The sequence below is a fragment of the Xenopus tropicalis genome, chromosome 9, assembly GCF_000004195.4.
Source record: "Xenopus tropicalis strain Nigerian chromosome 9, UCB_Xtro_10.0, whole genome shotgun sequence".
Taxonomy (NCBI): Eukaryota; Metazoa; Chordata; class Amphibia; order Anura; family Pipidae; genus Xenopus; species Xenopus tropicalis.
In genome coordinates, this window is record NC_030685.2 from 64,234,281 (window position 1) to 64,247,362 (window position 13,082).

The following is a 13,082-nucleotide window of genomic DNA, read 5'->3' on the forward strand; positions in this document are numbered from 1 at the left end:
GGGAATATGGCAAAATGATCATTAGTAATACACATACAGGTTTCAATTCATCTCAAGTAGGTCAGACAATCTGTTAAACTTCCCCTGACAATTCTCAATGTCAGTAAATCAAGCCATAAAGAAGAATTGAAAAGGTGGATCCTAGAGGGACCTGATATAAAGGTAATAATGATCCAAAACCTGATATGACTAAATGTAGAAATGAGTCAAATCCAGGATTTAGCCAAACCCTAAGGTCATTGGACTTTTTCTGTTTAAGCCCCTCCTACAGGTCCAGCCATTTGGTGAGGCGCCACTTTAACTCATAACTAGGGCAGAGACTGATAGAAAAATTGGTGTATCAGTCATTCACAAATCACCCATTGGTGAAGAAAAATCCAATATTGTAACCATGGCTTTAAAGTGCCAGCAGGCCTTGGGCAAAATTTCAATGGTGAGCCCCCACTGCCCCAAGAAATTTGTGACAGAGTAACCCTCGAATACAGAAGTTCAATATAGTAAGGCAGGCATTGAAGAAATTGTCTGTACTTACTGAAGTAGACATGATGCCCAGGGGGGCCGTCCTGGCCCAACAAGCAGATAACTGGAAAAATGTTGATGCCACAAGAAAAAATGAGTCTCCCCAGCCGATCTTTAATTCCCTCTCCCAGCTCAGCCTTCTACCCCACACTGCCCACTATGGTGGCTTGATGGCAACCTTAGTAACAAGTAATAATGGACTTGACTAGTTTGGATGCCTATGATGGGAGATTGCCAGGGTAAATACACCATTGGAGTTTGCCTAGATTTTACCAATATAAGACACAGCTATATACATTTATAAAAACTGAGAGAATGTGTGATATCAGATTAGAGTAGGTCAGCTGGAGTTACCATGTAGAAGAACTTTATACAAATATGGTCTTTGCCAGAGCCCTTTTTTAGCATACAAAAAATACCATAACCTTGGTTGTTGGATCACAAATGAGGTTCAGGCATTTCTGTTTGAACTAAACTAACAGTACACCCAGGAGAATAATGTACACCATGGCTGCCGCAGCCACCAGTATGGAGCCATCCGACCACCTTCATGAAGGGAAGGGTTTACATTGGACTTTTGGTAGGGTTTTCCTGGGCTTTCCTTTAGTTGGCGCTGTACTTAGGATCTAGGCAATTTGCATCCTATCCATCCCCCAAAACTGGTTTGATCACTTTGGATTTCTTTTAAACAGTCATTGAGATGTGTTGTACATTAATCATTATGTAGTAATATGTTTTTTGTTCTGCAGTGAGTGGGGACTGTACTGTATTGATTGTTTGGATACGGCTGTCACAGCATTTCTTTTAAAAAGGTTGTCTGAACTGTCAGAGCTAAAATGGTGAGTTAGGCTGGGGGTTGGGTGGCCACAAGAGCTGTATTTTACTGGCCCGGATGGTAAAAATTCTACTTAATAGCAATGTTATTATAGGAAAAATAACAGATACATGATAATGGTGTTTTTCCAAGAAAAGGTGCCAAGCCTAGTTATGGGCATTTTACTGTCATCATATCATGTTAAAGGTTGTTTGTTTAATTAAAAGCTATGGCCTTTATTAACTCTGCAAATCATGGTGTATTTGTCCTCATTTCTATAAGCCAAGGCACTAATGGTAAGTAACAATGTAGCTTTTTTAGCCTCTAGCAGCCAAGCTTTTGTTTCATATGTATCCAGTGTTTTGTTAGACTTGCCTAGTAGCATTGCTGTGACACATATGCCCAAACAGCAACAGACTGACAGCTTCCCTAGGCACGCAGGCACTGTCTGAAGGCTTATTCTGATCTACCTACAGCTATACATGATAATAAGCCGAAAATACTTAGTTTCACAATATTTCATGCTTTCAGTTTCTTTTACAATATTTCCAGCATGGAATGTTACCAGTTCTACACCAAATATCTCATATATCACAAAGACTCTACAAGTATGGGACCTGTTATCCAGAATGTATGGAACAGGGAATACAATTTAAACTCCATACCTACTACAAAATCATTAATTAACATTAATTAAACACAATAAGATTGTTTGTCTCCAATCAGGAGGATCAAGAACAAGGTACTGTTTTATTATTACAGAGAAAAAGAAAATAATTTGAAAAAAATGTAATTTATCAAAATAGGGTCTATGGGATATGGCCTTCCGGTAATTCAGAGCTTTCTGGATAATGGGTTTCCGGATAATGAATCCCATACCTGTGCTAATAACAACAGGACATTAATAAGATTGGTGCAACTTTTTTCATTTAAAAAGATGTTGTTTTTATTATACATTTGCCCCTATACAACTAGCAGCTCAGAGAATAATAACAGCATCCACCATGTCTTGCCCCATTACAGATTGCTTTGCCAGGAACAGAAAACCTTCCCAGTTTAAAGAATGCAAATAAGAAATGTTTTATGGCCTCCTTCCTCTGCCAATTTGTTTCATGAGGTCTCAGGCATAGTAAATATGCTGGATATGGAGATGATAAAGATCTGTAAGTGAACATAACATTAGAATTTACACAAGGTCTTTCTCAACAACTGGTGTGAGAGGTTTTTATGGTTTCCTCAGTGTCAAGAAGAAATCTGCTCACAACACAGAACTATCCCAGCCATCCCTGGTGTTGGTGGGACTTTATGTGGCCAAATTATTCATGACCAAAACTGCCATGACACCCCCACCTTAGTATTACAGGTCCCATTACTGTGTGCCTTTCTTTTGTCTGTTTGAGGGATTCTGAGTGATAGTTCAGCAACCTCTTAATGTAGGTACAACACAACATGAAAGAAGTTGGACAGTATTACACAGTCTTACAATTAACAGGCACGGAGCATCAGAATACAGAATTAAATGAGTCATTTCTAGAATAAAACCTCCCTGCGCCAATATATAGAGCTGTGTGCGTCATATCCCGTGTATCAAGGTCAGTATGCAGAATGTTGTATTTTATTTCCATTGCTTCCACTGGAGCTAGCCCAGCTGGCACTCAGGTATCATCCTCTAAATGGCAAATACCATCATTCTTTCTCTCTCTCTCGTATGGGACAGTGAGCACTCGGCACAGTCAGGATATTCAGCAAACTGAAATATACATCAGCGCTCACTCAAATTATTCATTAAATGCAGTTTGCCAAGTGGTGGCAGAGATATTACAAAGGAGAGGCTGAGGTACTGCTTTGGCATAACTCTGGCTACAGTGGGGTCTGAAATCACTTTTTCTTCCTTCAGCAAAAACATCTATTTATTGGTGATATTCACTAACACAGCAGCTGCCCAAAGGCCCCATGCTGCTGAAATATGTTCTGCATCCCAAGGAACTTCTGCAGTAAGAACAGCAGATTTCATTTTTACACATACTTACAAGAATAAGTAAACTTTTTCTCTAAAATGACTCTGTACAGCCCCCAGAATAACATACCTTTGGCTCTGCATGTATATTTATTTCTCTATTACAAGCAGCTGAACAGCAGTTCTTTTAGTAACTTCCTTTTTTTAGCTCCACCCCTTTTCCTTTGAAAACACTCCTTCTTTTTCTCCGACTATAATAAGCTCAAAGAGGTGCCTACTGAGCATGCTCACTGCCCCTGCTCCAATTAAAATGGATCAGGCATGTGCAGTAGGCACCTCTTTGAGGTCATCACAGTTGGAGAAAGAAGAAGTGCTCAGAAGGATTCACGCTAGACAAGGAAGTAACTAAAATAACTGCAGTTCAGCTGCTTGTATTAGAGAAACAAAATAAATCTGCATGCAGAGAGAAAGGTATGATATTCTGGGGGACTGTTTAGAGTCATTTTAGGGGACTTTAACAAAAAAGGCTTACTTATATGAGCAGTTCCTGTTAGGCTGATGGCACAAGAGTTAATCCTCACCCAGCAGAGAACTGTCTAAATCCACCAGTCACTTTTATACAATGTGAATGGGGAACACAAATCTGTCCCAAAACTGGAGCTTGTCAGCCTGAAAACAACATGAATAAGTCCCCTGTGCCGTACCCCATAGCAGGTATATTACACGATTACACGAGAGAACAGCGCTCCCTCTGGCTTTCCATTGCCCCCTATGTAGCGCTACACTAGCTAGATGCCAAGTAAAGCCTCTAAACAAATGAGCATAGATTATTATTAATTCCCCCTCTTTATAACATCATTTAGCCCTGTGTTTTAGGCAGGTGGTACAACATATATCAAAGGAGCACACGTACTGTAAGATACAACTCGCCACTATGTGCTCACCCATATCTCTATACGACTGAAACACAAAGATGTAGATGGTACAAAACCTCACACTGACTTCACACCTGTTTTTTTCCTAACTTAATGCCAGTAGAAGCATACACCTTAGGTACGGAATCCATTATCCGGAAACCCGTTATATAACCAACCTGTGCTTCTCCTGTCTTGGAGGTCTGAGTACTTCCTAGGGGCCAGCACTAACTGTCATGCACATAGTCAGTCATTATTAAAGGTGGCCATACACAGGACAATTGTAGCTGCCCTTAGACCAATTCAGCAGCTTATTGGCCGTGTAGGGGCACAAATGACTGGCCTGCCTGACCGATATCTGGCCTGAAATCGGCCAGATATCGATTGGGCATGTTAAAAAATTCAGTCGGATCAGGGACCACATTCGCTCATTGATGCGGTCCCCGAACGGATTGCGCCTATTACCGACGTTCTAAATCGATCGTTTGGCCCCAAGGCCAAACGACCGAATTAGCCTAAATTCACAAATATCACCCACCCGTAGGTGGGGTTATCAGGAGAAGATCCGCTCGCTTGGCGACCCCAAGCGGATCTTAAGGTCTATGGCCACCTTAAAAGCCATAATCCTGCGCCAATCATGTGGCTCATCCGTATGCACTGAAAGGAGAGTTTGTCAAAATAACCAAACATTTTTGGTTCTGATCCAACACTTGTGTTCTTATATACAGGAATGTATGATGTCCCAAGCATAGATTACCTGAAAATCAACTTTTAAGGGGTTATATAATAAAAGGCTCTAAGTTTGCCCAGAAGCAGTAACCCATAGCAACCAATCAGAAGGTACAATTTACTGCTCACCTGTTTAAAAGCAAGCATCTTATTTGTTGCTATGGGTTACTGCTACCGAGCAAACTTAGTCCCTTTTATTACATATGGGGGTTAGTATGTTGTAGACAGTGGTATTGCAGAGAAGCTTCAGTTCATCTAAAGTCTTTATTTTTGTAATTGTTTGCAATTTTTTTTTTTTATTATTGTGGAGCTGTCAGGCTTTGAATTTCCAGTTGCTGTCTGGTTGCCATATACTTAGTTACCCTAGCAACTAGACATCAATTTTGAAGTTTATACAGGGCCAAAGCTAAGCCCGAATTGAAAGATAAGTATTAAAATTAAGTTAACATTAAAAATAAAAAAAAAATACAATTAAAATCTCAAAAGCCTCAGTGACTCCCCAAAAGCTAAAGAGAATTTTTCAGTTGCAGCCAGAAAAAGGCAGAATCGGAAAGCTAATAACCTGAAAAAAATGAGCAATAAAAGAATAAGACCAATTGAAAAGTTGATTATAATGGGTGCATTTCTAACTTTATATGAAAGTGAACTTTCACTTTAACTCTTTTGCTGCCTATAAAAGAAACGTAAAACTACTATATTTATTATGTATGGGAGCTTACAAAGTCACCCAAAGTCACACAGTGATACAAAGGGACAAATCAGCAAAAGAACTTTTCTGCTTTCACACCCCATTGATAGTCACAGAAGCATTTTCTAAGCAACACACCTACTTAGGAATGTTCTTACATTGTAATTGTGTGTACAGCTCATATGTGTATATATAAGCAGCAAATGTTTCTCTTTCCCAGAGCACTCATAATAAACAGTAGACATGCAAGGCTCCGGCATTGAGTCAGCATGACATCAGCCTACATCAGTTTCCCCACTCACCAATTCACTTTGCAGTGATGGGGGGGGGGGCAATAAAAGACTATGACATCATCTGCACCCATCTGCCAAACAGGGCATTCCTACGGTTTCACTTAATGCCACTTATTGTCCTTCAGCAGGGACTGGGCATCATCTCACACAGCACTGGTACCAAGCATGCCCGCTCATATTAGGTATTCACAGTATGGCCTGACCCAGCTGTAACAGAACTCTAACTCCCAGCATCCCTGAGATTGCTTCCTGCATACTGAGAGTTGTACCTGAGCAGACAGAGGCCTGCCGGCTACACGGCTCTGATCATTACACCTGCCCTCGGCAGCCCCCTAACAACTGGTCTGCTGAATATCCAAATAAACCAGACACTGAATAATGCTGTTTTTTATTTCTCTCTGGCAACTGAGACTGGCCCCAGTACTAAATGGAACTGTCAAGGATTGCAGGGGGGCTGCAGGTCAATGATACAACTAGTGCTCATCAGATACATTGATCTGCAGTCCCAGTTCAGCACATGGGCTAGTATAGGGTTATTCTATACTGCATTCCAGTGGGCTTTTTCCCCTTATACAGTGACTGATTTTGCACAAACCAGTAGAGGTCTGGGGGTTTGGTGGGGGGAAAAGGACTGAGTAACAGGTGCTTGGAATCCACTCCCAGCCTGCTAATAGTAACTAATAACTGCTATAATCAGCCAGCAGCATTAATGTATAGTTGTCCCATTTGCTACACTCATTAGGCCAGGTCCGTGTGGGCAGTATAGAAACATAAGTATATATTAACAAGGAATTCTCAGTTGCCCTACTCCCTGGGCAGCGGCTGGGCCTCCCTGACCTACAACATGTGCATTTGGACAGACAGAAAAAGAGACAGAATTGTAAAGTTGCAAGCACAGAAGGCAGCAAGGTTACATTGCTACAAAGTGAGTGTGGGATCCCCCTGCCGATCCACAAACCCCTGCAATGTGCTCCTCTCTGTATTGCATGGCAACATTATGGGCTAATGCAGCAGACGTTGCTATAGAGCAGATGCACAGTGACAATTGCATAAGGTAGTGATGCACTTACCAGCGAGCAGCAATGCAGCACTAAGCCAAGGGGATGCGGCCAACAAATGTCACCGGCCGAAGCCTCACATGAGGGGACAGGGATCAGTGCGTCTGTAGCAGCCTGTCCGACACTGCAGCAGTCTGGCAGCTCCTGGGATTCTCCGGGCTCTCCCGCTGCCTGTACTTCCCCAGTCTCCGCTGCTCCTCTCCGCAGTTCCAGCCGGGGTTACCGGGTGCCCCTCCCTGCAGTGAGAGGCATGTGCAATCCTACAGGGACAGGCGGCTGCATGGAAGAGCCGGAGCGGAGTCGGCGCGGAGTGGGTCTGCATGGGAACGTCCTAGGGCTGCGGGGCCGGCTAATGCCGCTTGTCACAGGGGGAATGGGCAGTCATGTGCGGATGGGGCACATATCATTAGCGCCACATATCATTAGCGCCACACTGCAGATACCGATTTATTACCATAGGAACGTATGTGCCAGGGAATCCTATCAGACGCTCAGCAGTTGCAGTGTCCCAATGTGATATCTACCCAGTCCCAGCATTGGCACCGCTATGGCACTGATACAGGGGCTCAGGCAGCAGGGCCCCACAGCTTGCCAGTATCCCCCCCCCCCCCCACTACCATGGGCACCCTGACTACTCTAACCTCTAATGCTGCTTCTATAGTTATATTTTATATATAATACCAAGGTGGCATCAATATCATATATAGATATCGCTATATATGTATAGGCGCTGTGGGTTTTTTTTTCCTCCTGACGAAGGTCCCTGTGGGGGGCTGAAACGTTGAGGTTCACAATGTTCCTGTTTCATATTTTGTAATAAAATTTATTTTTTATTCTTATGATACAAATCCTTTGAGTGCGGACACCGCTTTTGTTTTATATATATAGACTATATAGACATATATAAATAAATATATAGCGCAGCGAACCCAGGGTGGCACTCTGCTTCAGCTCTTAGCTCGGGTGCAAGGTAAATGATTTAAATATCCAAAAAAGACCAGCAACACCGAGTTATATTCCAAAAACAATCAATTGTGTATTAAAAATGCATGAACAATATAAATATATAGATATAGACAAGTGCTGTCCTTGTTCCAGTAGAGAGAGAGACGCTTTTACCCCTTGCCCACATACAGTTCTATGCATTGTTCTGTTGCAAGTGCGATGTTGCAACTCCCTGTACAGCCACAATTATGCTGAAATTCTGGGCTTAACTGCTCTTTGCAATGGTTTTGTAAATTACCTTTCATATATCTTAAAATACTTTTTGCCCCAGGACAGACTTTCTTATATCACTCCTCCACCTACAGGCCATCTGGGGTAACTGCAATGTCTATTTATAATGTAATAGAATCTTGTACTGAGTATAGTGTTTGGGGAAATCTTACCACCCACATGCACTCTAGCTATGCCTCTGAACCCCAGTGGGGCAGCATCATTTTATCGGAAAAGTGACTTGTCTGCCAGGAATTGTGTTTTGCACATATAACAGAGGAGCAGCTTTGGCCAGTTATTTTGCTCTCCCTAATATAGACATGAGCATCCTCATTCACAAACTGACTGAGGTACCTAGGGCCCAATGGTTTCCTGACTCAAGGGCCCAACACCCAACCACCACCACTCCCGCTTGCCCCAGTCACTGCCATTCCCCCTCTGCTGTTTTGCTGTTTTGCTTTCCACTGTGGAATGCACAGCCATCTTTAATTTTTAACACTGAAGTAAGTAGCAAAGTTGAGTGGTGGGGACAGCTGGCTCACAGACAACTACCAGGGGCATCCCAGTGGGCATGGCCTGACCCTGCTTTTATTGCTTATTTTACCATACAGGCCTCTGGTGCTATTTACCTTCTACTCTGACTTCTAAACTGCTGCCTGGTTGGTAAGGTAAGTGGGTACCTAGCAACTCAGAGAATTGTTGAAATTTCAAATTGTAAGGCTGCAGAATAAAAAGTTGAATAATTCAATAAAAAATGGAGACGAACTGCAAATGGTCTAGTTAATTTTATACAGCAAAGATAAAAATAATTGGATGCTAAATGTTCCTACAGTGCAGCAATGTATCAGGGTGCTACTAGGAGACAGGAGACTAAGCTGGATGCCCAGATTTTGATGGAATGCCAAAGCTTAGAGGCAAGTCCTATATGTAACTGCACTGAAGAATCTGAATGCTGTAATGCTGTAATGTTACGCTGGGGTTTGTATCTAGCAAAGTTTAAAGCTTATTATTCTGCTGTTGAGTAAGGCACGGTGCCACAGGGGTTCTGCTTCCTGGTGCCTTTGCCCTCAAACTCACCTGGCTCAGATAGCATTGGCAGGACTAGGGATCTGTATATTTTTAAAAGGGAATGGATTTGACTCTTAGAAAATAGTTTCTTGTGTGTCACTAATCAGAAGGATTTCCCTACCCCTCCGTATGGGGGTTCCACAATGTGGATGTTTCAGTGCATTATTGCTCACCTGCCAATATTTTGGGTACACAGGAGAAATGGCTGCACAGTAACCCTACAGGGACAGGTTGGGCGGTGCACCCACAGGCATCTGCTCATTGAATATTACAATCCCTATTGGGGTGGCACTGGATAATCCAAACTATGAAAGGGAGAATGGGATCCTTTCCTTATGCTGAATATGGCTGCAGTATATTGCAATATGGACATTATTCCAGTGCAATGAAATTCAGTCAAAATCTTGTGTTTTGACTTCATTTTTATAAGGATTTGCTCTTACAGTGATACATTCCAGGTCACTTTTTATATATATTTTTATCTTTAACTTCAGCTTTTTGCTGTGTGAATGTACCAGTAGGGCACTGAGCATGCAGCCGTCACGCCATGATGGGGAATGGTGGGACAATCCCAAGAATGACCATTATACAGTAGCAGCCATTCCTGCAGGAGGGCTTGGTGTCACAGGTACTGATGTGCTGGTTGGTGTTAGAAATCAGACTGACAAATACAATGGAAATCAGAATTTCTTATAACAAGAACATATGTTCATTTCTCTCTCATTCTTCTTTAACAGAGCTGAACAATTACAGAGCTGCTATAGGCTTGATATCACAAACAATAAAACAACCTTGTCCTGCGTGTTGACCTTCTAGAATGGATCAGCGCTGCATACACATGGGGTGGGTGACATAAAGTGCCCCCTTGGTATGCCACTCGTGGCCACATCTGCCCCAGTCCCACCCCTGTTCTGCCTGGTCCCCTCCCGCCACACTCAGCTGCTTTGAAAGATACCAGAGGACTTCAGGTCACATACATATCAGTAAACAGGGGTGATTCTGCCCCCTTCCCACCCTGAGGCAGCCCTTCCAACCCCATCCCCCTCACTCTCTGCACCTGCCAATAGGAGCTTCCGTGTGGGTTGCGGTGGATGCACATCGCTATTGCAGAGAGGGCAATTGCAATTGAAAAATCTACATTTTTGCCGCCCCTGGTAACTCGCAGGGTGCTGCTGCCTGTAGCAAGTTTCTCAACTCACCTGTTGGCAGCAGCGGCCCTGTCAGTAAACATTTCCCATTACCGTGTTTTTATAGAGACCTGCAGTATTCAAGAGTGTAGTTTCCTTTATTACTATTGAAAGGTTAAGTGAGCTTACTTTTTGTGATTTTATTTTATCTCTACTTGTCTGGCACAGATTACAGGTCGGCAGGGTTACTATACAACTCAGCAGATCATTGACTCTCTTTAGGGAAGACTGAGCCAGGATCACATTACTGGGGGGAAAAAAGGAGATAGATCAATATGGTAGTCACAAGCAGAAAAGCACCTGACTTCTGTTAAAATATGCCTTTTCCTCAGCCAGAGATTTGCGTTCTTTCCCTTATATAAATATTCAAGAACAAAGCTCTACGTTTCAGAAAGTGTAAAGCCCAGTCAGTGGTTCCACATAGAGCACATGCATTCTGTAACGCCAACTAAGTGGTTCCAATTAGAGCACATAAAATGTCATTTATGGCCAAATATTGCAGCCACTTTTTTGTATGGTGTGCAAAACAGCATTCGCTGGAATTTTGTGCCTTTCCAAACCTGTGTGAAACGACAATGAAATATAGAATTCATACTCATTAAACTGCTTTGTGCCCTATAAGGGGTCAGGGAGCCACTTACCTGTGTTTCCATGAATTAGGACCAAACTTGACTTTCTTTCCAGGGAATACTGCTTTGCATGTAGAAATTACATTGTACTGCATCTGTATGTATTGTAATGCGCAGGTTATCCTGAAACCCAGCGGCACCAATGGGTCAGGCAGGTTTGGGCTGACCAATTGCCCCCATAGGCGGGTCAGAAGCCCCACTAGTGCCGGAGCAGTGTTTCTCTGAGTCTGGTCTTCAACAATCTTCAACCTGTGCATAAATATGTGGCACACTGGTCTAAAGGTGAGGCCCCACAAGGTGGATGCATATAAGCACAGGCTGACAATGCACCTTTACGCTTGCAGAATCTTCTAATTGTGCCTGAACCCATAAGAACCGAATCAACCTGGGCGCAGACACACGCAGCCAATATCCGTCAGCTAATGTGAGACTTGGGGTTTGCTGGCGGATATCGGCTGCATGTGCCTGCACCCAGGGGGATTCAGTGCTGACACGATTAGAAGATTCGGCTTATCCGCAGCCTGACAATCTGCCTAGTGGGGCATTGCCCTAAGTTTTACCTGCAGTTTGCTTTCAAGATTAAGGCTCCCAAATGGTTGCCCTTTTTATTTGCCACCACTGGAATCACCTGACTGTAGCTGGGAACAATGGGAGCTACAACATGGAGCTGGCCACTGCTTCTGAACAAACTTGGCACACTGCACTGTAAGATAGGAACCAATCAGCTGCTAGACTGACCTGATAGGAAACTGAAGCCTTACTATGCTTGTGTGACTGCAGGGCTGTGATCGGCTTTCCCACTCCTGCTGTGCTTCTGGCAGGGGCCGTCAGCACAGACAGAGACCAGAGAGGATCTAAAGGGCGCTTCAATAAAGGGGCCATTTTTACAGATAGGATTAATGTTTAGCCCAAAGGGAAACAGCACCATATATTATTCCTAATTGCCTACAAGATTGGAGTTTTTTTTCATTTATACTATACATCCCCTTTAAACCATTATGTGGGGATGCAGCTTATACTGTTGGCAAAACTGTTGTTTCCCAAACTCAGGATTAAGAAAACAACATTATTTTTGCAAGAAAAGCCCCTTGCTCTAGGTATTTTTGTAACTATAGTCAAAGTGACTAATAGAATAAAGTTGTCTTGTACCTGTTGTTTTGAGCTAATGCAAGTCCAGACCAAATGTAGACTTGAACCTGCTTATAGTGTTTCCATATGCAGAGCAACAGCAAGAGTTCAGTCTGAGGACCAGTTAGTATGGCAACTGGGGAGACTAGTTACTTGTTCTTCTTGTTACATCTAACAGCCCAGCTTGAAAATTAGGGTGAGATTAGGGGGTCAATAAATATATTTTATCCTTGACATCTGATAATCTTCAGCATGGCTAAATGACACACTAATATTTTCTTGTGCCTGTCCCCATCTCATGAGCCAAGGGGGGCCTAATCTTTGAACTTTGCAAAGGGCCTGGAATTAAACCACCAATGAGAATTCTTTCCTGTAATTACAGTTTTTCCCTAGACACATCACAAGAGCTCCTGTGTGTTTGCTGTATCACTCAGGTGGTGTTTTCGTCTATTTTAGAATTTAACAGTGACTGACTAATACCGTGTATTTTATATATGACATTACTTGAATCCACAAGAGCTTTGAAAAGCTAAACTGAAGCCTTAAGGCTCTAGATGGATTAGTCCAAAGCCCAAAACTCTCTCCGATATAACAAAATCCTGACATAGGTCATTTTTCAACATTTTTATTAAAGTTTCTCTTTTTAGGACCAGCAAACTTTTACTACTTCAACAAAATGGAAAATATATATTATTTATAAACAAACATTTCCTGTGTGTGTATGTATATATAGTTTATAGAATATAAGAGCTATGAATATGATGTAAAGTATATCCCCATAATTGTTATCCTATATCCTCAATCTTTTACCCTATAAAATGTAAAATGTTTAAATAAGAGGCTAGATGGTGAATAGGAGATGCCCTGAACAGAAAGCTAAGCA

At 42.5% G+C, this 13,082-nt stretch overlaps 1 protein-coding gene across 2 annotated transcripts in view; it reads right to left on the minus strand.

The window, feature by feature from the left end:
- Positions 1-7,350, minus strand: part of osbpl6 (oxysterol binding protein like 6) — a 121,911-nt gene extending 114,561 nt beyond the window's left edge. The window contains exon 1 of one of the 2 annotated variants that reach the window (XM_002935685.5): positions 6,985-7,350. The gene's annotated coding sequence lies outside the window, so the exon portion shown is untranslated. The remainder of the gene's footprint in view (positions 1-6,984) is intronic. The other variant, XM_004917740.4, reaches the window with a different exon arrangement.
- Positions 7,351-13,082: the final 5,732 nt, after the last annotated feature.